Genomic DNA, 14359 nt, shown 5'->3' with positions numbered 1-14359 from the left:
AATTAGCCTGTTTGCAAGCAGAGCTAAAAAAGAAAGGAGAAAATCCAGAAATTTCAGGACTATATTGAAAGATACGACTCCCCACCGCCCCCTCCAATTAGTAAAAGACAAAAGGAGAAATTATTCCATCTAGAAAGGTCAACTCAATGAAGGTTAAAATGAAAATGATGAATAGAATATGAAGAAATGAGGTATTTCTTGTGTACTACTGTTTGTTGACTAAGATTCCTACTTGTTATAAATACATTTACTCATTCATTCACAAAAATTTCCTCAGTATATTATGTCCGGCACTGAACAAGGACCTGGAAATACAGTAGTGAACAAAATCTCTATGTGAAGTTTATAGCCTAATACATAAGATTTGTGACATTTGGCTGGGAACTTTGCAGTAAAATTCAGTATGTATATTGGTATGACGTGCTGTTTATAAGTCCCACACTCAAGTTCAAATAATTTACTAACAAGGAGGTAGGTATTATTTAATTACATTGTTCCTAGAACTAGGTAAAGGAAGCATTGGGACAATATTTTCTCTAAGGCAGACTGGCTACACAGCTATCAGCACAAGCAATCTTTAGCTAATCAGGAATTCAAAGGGAACATAAACATTTAAGTGTAATGGAATTATACCTGGATAGAGGCATAAAGGATATTTATCTCCCCCAGTAACTTTCAGAGTTAGAGAGCTAGGGTGGTTAAGATTCAATTTTCATTTCTTCAGAAAAAAGATCAAATAGAATTCTTCCAACCATTAGCCAAGAGATCCTTTGTGTCAGTCTGGGCCTCCTCACTGCCTCACTCAACCCAGATATTACACAGAAAATATCCCTCTGTCTTAAAATTAAATTGTGTCAGAAATGCTAACACAAATTTTGCTACATACTGTCTCAAAAAATGGACAAACATTATTAATTATTATTAACATTTTTAACGTGACACATTATAATGTGTCAGCTAAAGATCTGATCTTTTCCCTCCAAACAACAAAAACAGTAAATACTTAAATAAAACAAATAACATAGTTAATTATACAAATATAATGTGGTAATGTTCCACACTTAAACTGCAATTATAGCTGTTCTTTTTTCCAAGTTTCAATACCACTATAATTCATCAGAGGAAAATTAGGCAGGAAAAAAAAATCTCTTATTTCCCTCAGAAGATTGAGGGAAGGGATAAGGAGAGGGGAAAATATATGAGTAAATATGATCAGCCCAAAATAAAGTTACACCTCCGTATCTAAAATTACCTACCCAGACTGCCTTTGTGATGAAGAACTCCAATAATTATCAGTATTTGGCAACAGGGCTTGCAGATTGTTTGTGTGAGGTTAGTATTTAATTTTAATTTTCCTTAGCTATGACTTCCAAACGAAATGTCACTTTGTGTGTTCTTAAGAGTATTGTAGTGGCTTATTTGTTGTAACTTTCTTTTATGGGGATATCTGGAATTTCTCTTATTTTGTTTCTTTGCTTGGTGAATCTGATTGTGCTGCATTTTGGTAATTCCATTGCTTTGTTAAAGTAACAATAATAATATACAGATTTTTCACCGTGGAAATTTTTTGAGTTCAGTGGGAGATATTCTTTGGGCTACTTTTTGCTTAGTGGGATATTCTGAGAGCTAGCTATGATGAATACATAAATAAGGGCTACAGGTCATGGAAATGTATCAAAATCCAATGGCTTGAGGACAACAACATTTAATTGGTTTAAAAAATCTTTATAATCAAGTTCCAGTGGTTGATTTCAATCTGTCAGTACGAGTTGGTCAGTGAAATAATTGCAGGTTTTTTTTATAATGAAATTGATTTGCATTTTTAAAGAGAATCAACTAAGCTTGTGTGCTTAATAACAAAAATTTTTGCTTAGAAAACAGGAACACTTTCCTAAATTCTACTTAGTTAGGTAAGTCTTAACTAATAGACTGTTTCTGAGCTCTGTTATTTTTCATTCCCTCTACTTCAGCTCCCTATGATCCCAGAAATTATGGTAATTCTCCTTTGGCTTTTTTTTTTCTTTATAAGACTTTTGACATTTATGAGGCCAGTCTCATCAGCTCTCAAAGCTACTTGAGATTTTTAAGTAATAATCTCAGATCCTTCAAGGCTCTCTTTTTTGTCCTTAAGAGTTTGCCAGCCTTCCTTAAGACCTGAAGAAATGTATCTGGCCTATAGTTGATGTTATGTTTAATTTTTTGAGTGAATTGATGAATTCACATGGTTTGGAAAGAAAAAGGTATAAAAAGATTTACAGTGAAAATGCCCCTTCTAGTTCCCCTCCCTCAGTCCTCATCTACCTCTCTGCAATCTCCCACAGACAATTCCTATTATTAGTTTTTGTTTTTCTTTTTCTAGAGTTTCGTTATGTATATGCTAGTGCCATGTAGATCAGTTGAGAGATTTCCAACTTTCAACATCCAAATTTCTTATACTCTAAATATATTCACTATCTCCACCTTATCATCTCCTATTTACTCTTTTTTTAGACTATGTAATAGAGCATTTTAGGTTCATAGCAAAATTGGGGAGAAGGTACATAGGTTTCCCCTGATCCTTTCACTGTCTCCAGAGTTTTGCTTTTTCTGGAATGTCATATAATTGGAATCGTACTGTGTGCAGCCTTTTCAGACTGGCTTCTTTCACTTAGTAACATACATTTAAAGACATACATGTCTTTTCATGGTTTGAAAGCTTGTTTCTTTTTTAGCATTGAATAATATTCCATTGTCTGGAGGTAGCAGTTTTTTATCCATTCACTTACTGAAGGATATCTTGGTTGCTTCTAAGTTTTGGCAATTATGAATAAAGCTGGTTTTACATCCATGTGCATGTTTATGTGTAGACATAAGTTTCCAACTCCTTTATAGCATGTTATAGCTATACAAGTAGCATGATTGCTGGATCCAGGAGAAAACTATGTTTAGTTTTGTAAGAAACTGCTAAGTTGTCTTCCAAAGTGGCTGTACCTTGCTGCGTTCCCACCAGCAACAAATGAAAAATTCTCATTTGCCTTTGAACAAACTGCAGTCACTTTTCCAATACCCACCAAACTTATTTTATTAGGATCGTCAATGGCTTTCTACTTGCCATCATTGGGCATTTTTTAGGCCTTATTTTACTTGATCTATCTGGTGACTATTCACATCCACTTACCTCTCCCACCCCTGTATCTCTGATGCTAGTCTTTCTTGGTCTCCCCTTTACCTTTTAGAAGGCTCCTTCTCCTTTTCTGTCTCTTTTGTGAGTTTCTTTTGTCTCCATTTATCCTGCAATTGTTGGTATTTTATAATTTCATCCTTTACTCTCTTCTTTTCTAACTCTACACTCTTCAAAATTTCTAACATCAATCCAGAGATTCTTGACTGAATTTCAGGCATGCATTTTCAACTGCTTATTGGTAATCACCTGGATATCTCTTAGACTGCTGAAATTCAGCATATCACTCTATCTGTGGCCACCAAAAAATAAGCAAAGCTCTGTTTTTCATTTTGAATCTTAGTTAATGGTCTCTACCTAGCTGCTCACATCTGAAACCCGAGGCCCTCTTAGATGACGCCTTGTTTACATCTCTACATTCAAGAAAATTGATTTCACTTCCTATGCATCTTTCCAGTCTGCCCGTTCTTTACATTGCCCCAGCCACTGCCTTAGACCAGCCCCTCATTTTCCTCCTGTACTTATACACTAGCCTCCTGATTGTTCTCTTTACTTCCTGCCTCGCTCTCTTCCTTTCTGTCCTCCACACTAGTGTCTGGGTGATCTTTATACAATGTAATCAAGATTACATTGTTCTTCGGTTCTCATGCCCTTGAGAAAAAAAGCTCTTGAGTGTGTGCCTGCAAGATCCTTCGTAATCTGACCCTGCCCAGCTTTGACCTCATTTCTCCACTGAGTTCCTGAGACTTCACATGCTTTCTCAAGCCTCCATGGGCTGTCACAGCTCTGTCTTTGCCTGAAATGCCTTTCTCTTATCTGCTTGGGCATTATCTCTAGTCTAAAGGATATCTTTTATTTGGAGCTTTCCCCTCTTCCACTCCAAACCCCGCCTCCAGCTGAGTTAAGTATTCCTTTCTTTCTATACCATAATCCTTTATAAATATCTCAGCAACAAGCCCTTGTCAACATTTCGTATTCCTTTTTTATTTGTCCAAGATCCAGTGGAATTTTTACGGGCATAATGATTACTTTAACACTTACAAATGGCTTTCCCATATTCTATTTCATTTAATCTTCATGGCACTCCTTTTGTCTTTGAATTGCATAAAAAAAGATGCTGAGACAAGGTTGATATATTAGTGCTTTATTGGGAGTGGACTCCCAGGGTGGCAATGAGACAGGAGGGAAGAGGGCAAGGCAGAGCCATCCAACAAGGAATGACAGCAATTTAACACCAAAATGGTGGAAAATTCAAATCCCAGTTGGCCTTGAGGATTAAGTTGGCGGGAGGTTTGACTTCTTGCAGACCTTGAGCTTCATTATATGCTCATTGTAACAGCATGATAAATAACATGCCCACAGGCGCCATGACAGCCCCAAGGCTAACCGCAAAAGGCCAAAGAATGGGAGGTGGCCCCATCCCTGGGAATCCCCAGGGCAGTTGGAATGGTCCCACCTGTAGGCATGTGAAGTTACTAAGAGCCTATAAAAACTGGCAACACCACACCTAGCCCCTTTTTCACTCCCTCCTCTTAGGAGATGGCCCGCACTCTGTCTATGGAGTGTGTACCTACTTTACTTTAACCTGAGCACCCAGTTCCCACACCTCTTTCCTTGCCTTTCTCTTGCCTTACACTCTATGCAGTATGTATCTCTCTAAATAAATTTACCTTTACTCAGCTGTGGCTCGCACTTGAATTCTTTCCTGCATGAAGCCAAGGACCCACACTTGGCGGGGCACGTCCCAGGGGCTCAACCAAGACCTGGGACACGGCCCTCCTCACACCCCACATCCGTTTTCCTGCAGCAATATGAAAGTCAAATAGGCTTCTTAAAAATATTTTCTAGTATGATATAAAAGTATCAAGTAATCATCATTTTTATTTACTTCAGATATTTTCTAATTTCTCTTGGGTTGTATCTTTGACCCTTGGATTATTGAGAATTCTGTTGTTTAATCTCCAAATACTTGGGGATTTTTTTCCAAACACCATTCTGTTACTGATTTCCAGTTTTATTTAGTTGTGGTCAGAGAACATGCTGTATACGATTTAAATACTTCTAAATTTATTGAAATTTGCTTTATGGACAAAAGTATAGTCTATCTTGGTGAATGTTCTATATGTGAACTCAAGAAGAATGTATATTCTGCTATTGTTGGGTGTAGTCATCTGTGTCAATTAGGTCAAATTGGTTAATAGTGTTGTCATCTGCATCTATTTCTGTCTACTTGTGTTACTCCTTCCTAAAAGAAGAGTATTTAAATTTCCAACATGTTTGTAGGTTTTTCTGTTTCTCCTATCAGTTCTTGATTTATGTATTTTCAGACTATGTAATAGGTTAATATACGTTTACAATTACTACATTTTCTTAATAGATTGGCATCTTTTTCTTTAAGAAACGTTCCTCTTTACCCTGGTAAAACTTCTTGTTCTAAAATCTACTTAACCTGATATTAATATAGAAACTTCAGCTGTCTTTTGATTAATACTTGCATATTTTATCTTTTTCCTCCTTTCTATTTGAGCCATCTATGTCTTTATATTTAAAGTGGGTTTCTTCTTATAGTTTGTATATAATTGAGCCTTTTAAAAAATTTTAACCTGACAATCTTCACTTTTTAATTATTTAAACCATTTATATCTAATGTAATTATTTATATGGTTAGGTTTACATGTACCATCTTGCTAATTGTTTTCTATTTGTCTCAACTGCTTTTTTCCTTTATTTTCTTTTCATGACTTCTTTTGGATTGAACTTTTTTCTGATTTCACCTTATCTCCACTAGGCTTTTAGCACTTTTTAAAATTTTAGTGATTGCTCTAAAAAATACAAAATACTTTTTACACTTTTTGCAGTCTACTTACAAATATCATACTATTTCACATATAGTATAAAAATGTTACAACAGTACATTTATCTTTCTTCCTTCCTTTCCTTTGGGCTATTATATTTTATTCATACATATGCTACATAGCCACAGTAATTGTTATTCTTATTATATAAAATATATTTAATATTTAGTATATTTATATTCTTAATGTATAAATATAAATATATTGCTATTCTACTATACTCATTCTTTTTAACAACTTTATTGGAATATAATTGGCATAAAATAAAATACCCATATTTAAAGCATATAATTTACTAAGTTTTGACATAAGCATATACTTATGAAGTCAATACCACAGTCCAGATAATGAACATATTCATCACCTCCGAAAGTTTCCTTATGCCTTTTTGTAATCTCTCCTTCTTCCTTACCCACTCTTGTTGAGATGATCATATGATTTTTTCTTGTATAGTCTGTTTAATACAGCGAATTACCTTCAATCCTTTAGTCCTTTCTTGTGGTTCTTTCCCTGGTCTTGAGTAGTTTCCTCATACGCATACATCTTTTGAAACTCAGCTAAATACTTGAGGAGGCCTTCTCCAGATCTCTGGAGTTCTCTTGTGCTTTAGCTGGCTCCTCTCCAGGACTCTGCCCTGCGAACTCTAGCCATTCTGCCTCTTTGGACATGTAGCAACCTCTCCCCAACTCATGGAGACTAGCAGGTGCTGCTTGGGTTTCGTCTGCCTATGCAGCAGCCTGGAAACTGAAAGTTCTTGGTGTACAGATAGCAATGTTCACACTCAGATAAGGTTGGAAATGCTGTCTGGCAGAGGCTATGAGGATGGGTGGGACATGCAGACATCAGAGAGAGATGGGACAGTGGATTGAGGGGGTTGCAGGGTTGGGGGATAGTTATTTGGGGGAGGGAGATTGGCTCATGTGTAAAAACCTTAGAGAAAAAGGCAAATAATGAGAAATTGGGTTAAGGAAGGGAAATGAACATGTACTGAGCGTAATGCTGGCTGCACAGCCTGGCATTACCACCAGTCCTCCAGCCAGCCCTGTAGTGATTTTGTCCCCTGTTCACTCCAGGCAACTTGTAAACTAGGTGTCTCTCTTTAATCAATCTTTCTCCTCATGAAACTGATTGTGACTGTTAGGGGCCCCTTAAACATCACTATGCTATTGCCTGGAGGGGAGGCAAGTGTTAATTCTTCAGTAGGCCCTGACCCTTCAGAGCCCCTTTAAGAACACCTGGATCTTCTGGAACTCATTGGGATGCTACATGCCGTGTCCTTGGCCACTGTATGTGGTCAACCTGATTCCTCTTGCTTAGCTTTCTCTAGAGAATCCTGCTTTTATACTGGCAAGTTAGAACTCTGCGTCCTCCTTGTGGAGCAGGTGCTTGAGAGCATATTCCACTGCAGGAGATAGGAAAAAGGCTGATAGGCAAAGCAGAGTCTTTGGTGCAGATGGGGTGTAGAAGGTTAGGCAGTTGGCCAAGCCATGGAGGTCCAACAAGGAGTAACAAGTGGAGCACTGGCAACAAGTGGGGCCCCAGGGGGCAATCCAAGAGTCCTGCGGATCCAGACAGTCAGCAGCCTGCAGCAGGGCTCGCTGACAACATGGAGAAGACAAAGATGAATTACTCTCCCGAGCTCCGTATTATCCATCCCAGGCGTCCTGCCTATCATTCGCTCCTTGGATCCAGAGTTTTGGAACACAGGATTATTGGCAGTTGGCAGACTCTAAATTATTCATGTATTCTTTGCCTTAGCAGCTTGCAGAAACCGTAATTCCAGGCTTTAGAGCCTTTGCAGGAGCTCTGCATTTGAATGGGGGATCTCACTGATTAAGGTTAAAATCAGGAACAGTGAGATGAATTTAGGGAAAGGACGAAGGGAGTCTTCTCCCCTATTTATTATAAAACTTAAAATATTATGTTCAGGGATAAATACTGAGGCGAGGAACAGATATATAAGCAGATTGTTTTTTCTTGAGTAAGCATGCGCTACTTCTAGAGTCAGCATTTCATTGCTTAGGGGGTTGTGCGTAATACCCTGTGTACATCACTCCCACTGCACGTCCACGTTGTCTAATAATCATTTATGCATCTACCCGCCACACCAGACTGATCTCTTTGTGGATAGGAACTGAGTCTTATTAATATCTGTTTCCCTAGCACCTAGCAGTGATGAATGATAAAAGGTTCATCCCTTCCTTACCAAGCATATGTTATTTCAGAAGTGCTTTGAATTAGAAATTCCTTCACAGCAAACACCACATCTTTCTTTTTCAGTGTAAGTAGGAAGTAACTCAGAACAATACCTAACAGGCATTTAGTGAATGTTGATGATGCTAATGATGACATCTAGTTTCCATGGCAACATGCACTTATCCTTACAGTGTGTCTTGGACTATGTGAAATTTGGAAGAAAAAATATACATTTCTTCCCACATTGTGAGAGAATCTTTTGTATTACAGTATTTCTATCCACCATGTCTTCTTTCTAAATGTGTTTATTCTAAGTAGTTGAGTCAATGATGTACATACTGTGGAGTATAATGAGGTCAAACCCAGAAATGGTATTGGGGGTGGCGAGGGAGAAAAGCAGAGAATAAGGGATGTGTGGATTGTTAAAAATATATAGGTGGCAAACTCGTTTCAGCACACACTTCCTTTCTTTTTTAACTTTTCCTGCATTTTCCCACTCTGATCCCCATAACTCAACAAATCCAGCTCTCTTTAAACCCTGAAATCACTTTATTTTCTGCATAGACCATACTGAAAACTGTGGAAGGGGGATCTAAGCTGCTCTCCCACTTAAAATCCTTAAGTAGCACCCATTGCCTCAGCCACAGCTGCACATGGCAAGCCCTTCCTTAAAGAAGCCTTCAGCTACCCTTTCTCCTAGCTCCCAGCTCCTCCAATTTGCATCTTATGCTCAAGCTCTGAACACTGTTGGCTAACCTGGAATGTTACTCCTTTCTCACTTAATGCGCTTATGTTTATATTTCAAATCTTATTTAGGCCTCACCTTCCCTAAGAAGTCACTTTGGATTCCCTCTCATCCCTGATTTAGGGGCCAACCCAGGTGCTCCAGAATACCTTGCATTCCTTGTACCATTGAATTGAGGCCACCATGCAGTAAACCGAATGCCTCAGATAGCAAACACTTAGAGCAGAAATTTTGTCTTTTATCTCTAAATCTCAAGCCTCAGGATAAGGCAGGGCTAATTGAGTAGGTTCTCAACTAATGCTTCTGAATGAATGATCTAAGAATGCCTGGGACTCCTTATGCTCAAGTTCTACCTCCACGGAAGTTGTCTTAATACATTAGAGAAATGTGATGTTGAAACCTAAATCTGTGGGAAAGAGTCAGAACATGTAGCATCGCTAATGGGTCCAAGTCTAAGAGGAAGCATCTGCCTCAGGTCTTGGCAGATTTCTTTGCCTCCCTCTAATCTGTTATTTTATCTAACAGATGTCTGAGGATTGCAATCTCAAAATGATTAACAACTCAAGGTTTGGGGGAGGGGAGTATTTTTGTACTTTTTACCAGTACTTTGGATTCAAATCTGTCCATTTCCATGCATTATAACAATTTTATTTTTCTCTGTTTAGATGTGTGCCTATGAGTAACTGTTAGGAGTTTATAATTACTAGTTATAGAAGAAATGACAGGTGGGCTTAGACTCCTGAGAACCAGCAGAGAAGAAGAGGGACCAGGAATCAGAGCCAGTGGTAGAGGACATTTAGGAAAGGAAAGTAGTTGGTTTACAGGAAACTGAAAAAAAGAAGAAAGCAGTCCACTGTGTTGAGGTCGTCCATGGTTGAGGTCCTTGTTGATTTAGGCGTCTAAATGTATGGCCATGACACTCTGGGAGGCTCTGAAGTTATTGTAAGGGACCTGACATCCAAATGAAAACTTGTATTTTCTCAGTCAATACAATGACTGGTTTATGAGGGTTTTCATCCTTAAAAGATTAAAAGATTGGGAATGGATCTTGATCAACTAGTAGTTCTCATCCTGGGCAATAATTACAATTAATGTTCTATTTGTGGAGCACCTTATAATGTACAAAGATCTTTTACTTACACTAATTCATTACACTCACCATAATTCTGTAGGATAAGACGGGTAGGTATCCTCATTTTTCAGATGCAGAAACTGAGAGTTAGGCTGTGACTTGTATGTGGTCTCAAGTTTGATTCAGTTGGGATGAGCTTGCAAATTCCACAGCTCTTAATCCAGTGCTTTCTTCTTTATATCACAGAGAGGTCTCCATGGGGAGAAAAAAAAAAAAAACATATCCAGAACCAAAGATAGAGAAAGATAGTATCGGATATAAAATACACACTTCTAAGGAACCCAGAAAAAGAAAGACAGGGCTGGGAGCAAAGCTTGGTTCTCCTGCTTAACAGTGATATTACAAGCTAAGGGATTCTGGAAGTGAGACTTGGTTATGAAAATGAACTAAGGTACATTATGACCAACTAATCATAAATACTTGTGCTTTAAAAAATACTACCCATTCATTAAGAAGTGTTTTTTGTTTGTTTTTGCATTCAAGACAGACCTCAAATCATGCTGTTGAAAATGTATTTTGAGAATAGATATAAAGATAATTGAAAATGTTACATTCCCAAGGTCAGAGATCTAAGAATGAACTTCAGTCTTTTATTCCAGTACCAAAGAAGGGGACAGATGTGACAGACATTTAATAAAAAAAAATTTAATGCCTTTATTGAATCATTAGAATATTTATTCTAGGCAGCAGCATAACAAAGAATGTATAATTCCTGCAGAGACATCTGCTTCTGTCAGACCCAAACTGTGCTAATGTAAGTATTTTAAAATTGATCATCATCTCCTGTTTAGCTAGAAGAATAGGGAATAACAACGCACAGAGAAGGGGATATTCAATGGAAGTCCTCCAAGTAGCTCACAATAGAAATAACTATGCTTTATTATTGTCCATTAAGGGCGAAGTAGTCTGCTAAGTACTCTATCTACTATCTATATTAATTATTAAGAAATTACTATTAGACATTAAAATTGACCTAATTAAAAAAACAAAGCTTCGGAGGAGGGTATCACTCAAGTGATAGAGCACATGCTTAGCATGCATGAGGTCCTGGGTTCTCCAGGACCAATCTCCAGTACCTCCTCTAAAAAATAAATAAATAAGTAAACCTAATTACCTACCCACCCCCAGCAAAAAAAAACTTAAGTAAGAATTACTCCAGTTTTTAAACCACCCCTCTCCCTGGCTAAATTATGAAGCTTAAATAAGGTAAATGACTTGCCCAAAGTCACACAAGCAAAAACAATAGGAAATTGTTTAGGAACAGGGATTTGAACTCAGAGATGTCTGAACTCAGTGTCCATACTACTAAACTTAAGCTAGGTACTCCGTCAATAAGCAAGGTATGATGTTCCCTGGAAATCTCTGGAACTAAAATCTAGATCCGGCCATTGTAAATATATTGATTTTTTAGCTGTCAATTCTGTAAACTTGATCCAAACTGAGAAAGTTTGGGTGCATTCTTGATGGCAGTCACTAGGTGGAGCCAGTGCACTGAAAAGCTACCTTAGGCTTTTTGGAGACCACGGCAGGATTTATTCTAGGAAATCAGCAAAGGCTGGTTTTGATTGGAAAGGTGCTAAAAAGATCACTCCCTCTGACAGCTGGCTTTTTTTCTTTTCTGGATAATGTAGATGAAGAGGAAGATGAGAGTTCTCTGGAGGTGTAGAGAATTGCTGGAGCCAAGAGTTATGTGGGATGAATGCATAATCAACGAATTCTTTTCTTTCCCAGGAGTGGTTTTAATAATCTGATGTGTGGCTGGGCTGGTGGGTTGTGGAAGCAGAGCACAGTATCACCCTGCCCTGTGTGGTCTTTTTTCTCTTAGAGATTCCAGCCTTTCACATTATGTAATACTGAGTGAACCTCGGTGTATCTAGTGTTTCAAATTGAATGTGCAAAATGATGATAGTGATGATGATAACAATAAATGCTATTATGTTAGCATCCATGTACATCGTGCTTTATGGTGTGTAGATCCTTTTCACTTCCATTCATTACTGAGTGATGGACCCTCTGGCTGGGGCTAGTCCTTTCTGAATCAAGATCTGGGATATGGGGTAGTGTGAGTCTTCTAGGAAAAGTCTAGAAAGATGTTATAGTAGTCAGGGTTCTCCGGAGAAACAGAACCCAAATGTAATTTATTGAAAATTCTCTGAGGGCCAAATTGTTCTTGCTCTTCCTGTCCCCTCCGTTTCTTAATTTTTTTTATTTTTTTGTGGTCACAGGATTGAGGAAAACAACTAGCCACCAACAGAGTCATAAACAAAGCTAAGTCTGGGAACAATATATTAAATTCCATTTACTGCTCTTCCCCAAGTTTCCTTGGAATCATTAGTTGTTTTCACCTGGGTCCACGGGTTGGTTGTAGGTGCATTTCAGAGTTCACTCAGATGCCAGTTTGTGTTGTTTCCACCTCGTGGAACAGTACAGGCAGTTCTTGTTTATGTCCACAACACGTTCCTGGAAATCACACCGTATAGGGATCGGTGGTAAGACAGATCACTCTCCCCCGTAAGACCAGTGTTGGAACTGAGGGTCATGGTCCTTTTCCAGGGTCTGGAGGTGCCCACATTCACTGGCACATGGTCCCCTTTCATCTTTAAGCCCAGTGGTGGCCAGTTTTACAGAGACAGAGACAGAAAGACAGACGGGTTAAGAAACTGGCTCCCATGATTGTGGTAAGTCCAAAATCCACAGGGTAGTTCCCTTAGGGTGGAGACCCAGGGAAGAGGAGATGCTGATGCTGCAGCCTGAGTCCAAAGGCAGTCTGCCACAGAATTTTCTCTTCCCTGGGACCTCGGTGTTTTTTTTTTAAGGCCCTCAACTGATTGGATGAGGCCCACTAACATTTTAGAGAATAATCTACTTTACTAAGTTTAAATGTTAATCCTATCCCCAAATTACCTTTACATCAGCATCTGGACATGTTTGACCAAATATCTGGGTACTGTGTTGTAGCTACGTTGACACATAACGGTAAGCATCACAAGTATGCAACAGATTGTCCGCTGGACCTGAGGGGGATGTCATGTTCCTTCTACGGCTTTTGCTTGGATTCGGAGCTCTTCATCTCGACTTCAGCAAAAGCAATACACTCGCCTTCTCTTCTGCCTCTGAAGTCTTGATGAGTTGGCAATACCTTTCTGGATAATTATACAAAATATTTTTATATAAATACATTAAAAAATCAAGAATTCTAGAAAGCATGTAGACTCATCATTCCATGTTAAGATTATTAGGTAGTTCTGAGATTTCTTTTTCATAGAAGTACCTAGAAAATGCAAGTAATGAATAAAGTGCTTTACAAGTAAAGTGTAGAAGCATCAAATACTATTTCTGAACGGGTCCCTAGAGAAAATACATTTGGATTTCCCCATTTTACCTTCATTTAGATAAATGGAGACATTAGAAGAATAAAACAACTTGTTCAAGGTCACACACAGATATTTAACAAGAGAACCTAGGTCTTCTGCCTGCAGGTCCCTTGTTCTTCCTGTTACACCATATAAATGTGCAATAATATGCATAATGTGCTGTGCAACATGTGTCTGAACAGGACCAACAAAAATTGGAAATGTCTGTGTTGAGAGGAGCAATGGTTAATAAAAGGAAAATACAAAAATGTTGAATCCCAGCCCTTCCCACTGAAGTGGAGATGCTAATTGGAACAAACGTCTGGTACACGGTGTGGCAAAGAGTGGGAAGAACACAACTGAGCCTTAGGCTCCCGTGTGCCCTAGGCTGAGCAACAGTGCTGTGCTAGCTGCCTGTGGTCCTATCAAGTCCTAGCAAGTGGCTTTGTGTCTCCTACCGAGATATCCCAGGTACACACTGCTACAAAAATTATATATACAGAATAATGAAACAATTTCTGTAAATGATTCTACAAATACGAGTAAGTGAGTGGGGGTTACAGATTGGAGGCAGTGGGGGCCCGATCAGTTTATTCAGCCAGGGAATTTCGGCATTCCATGCTGCCTCCCCAGGAGCCCCGTTTAGCTTGTTGTGTCAGTTGAGGGAAATAATAAACTTGACTTTGGAACTAATATGTGCGCTCTTGGAGAAAATTTGGGGCCACTTGAATATCCACATTTTGGCCCTGAGAGAACTTACTTGAAAAGTGCTGTAAGTGAGAAACTTGAAGGAGACTGAGAGAAAAGAGACACCTCTTGTCGTAATAGTGGGGAAGGACTAGTTCCCCACGTTAAATCAAACGTCTTTGGCTGGATGGAAGGGAAAGCAGTCTTCAGGCTGATGAGTAGACGCTATTT

The sequence above is a fragment of the Camelus dromedarius genome, chromosome 25 (genome assembly GCF_036321535.1).
Source record: "Camelus dromedarius isolate mCamDro1 chromosome 25, mCamDro1.pat, whole genome shotgun sequence".
NCBI lineage: Eukaryota > Metazoa > Chordata > Mammalia > Artiodactyla > Camelidae > Camelus > Camelus dromedarius.
This window is presented reverse-complemented; position numbering follows the sequence as displayed.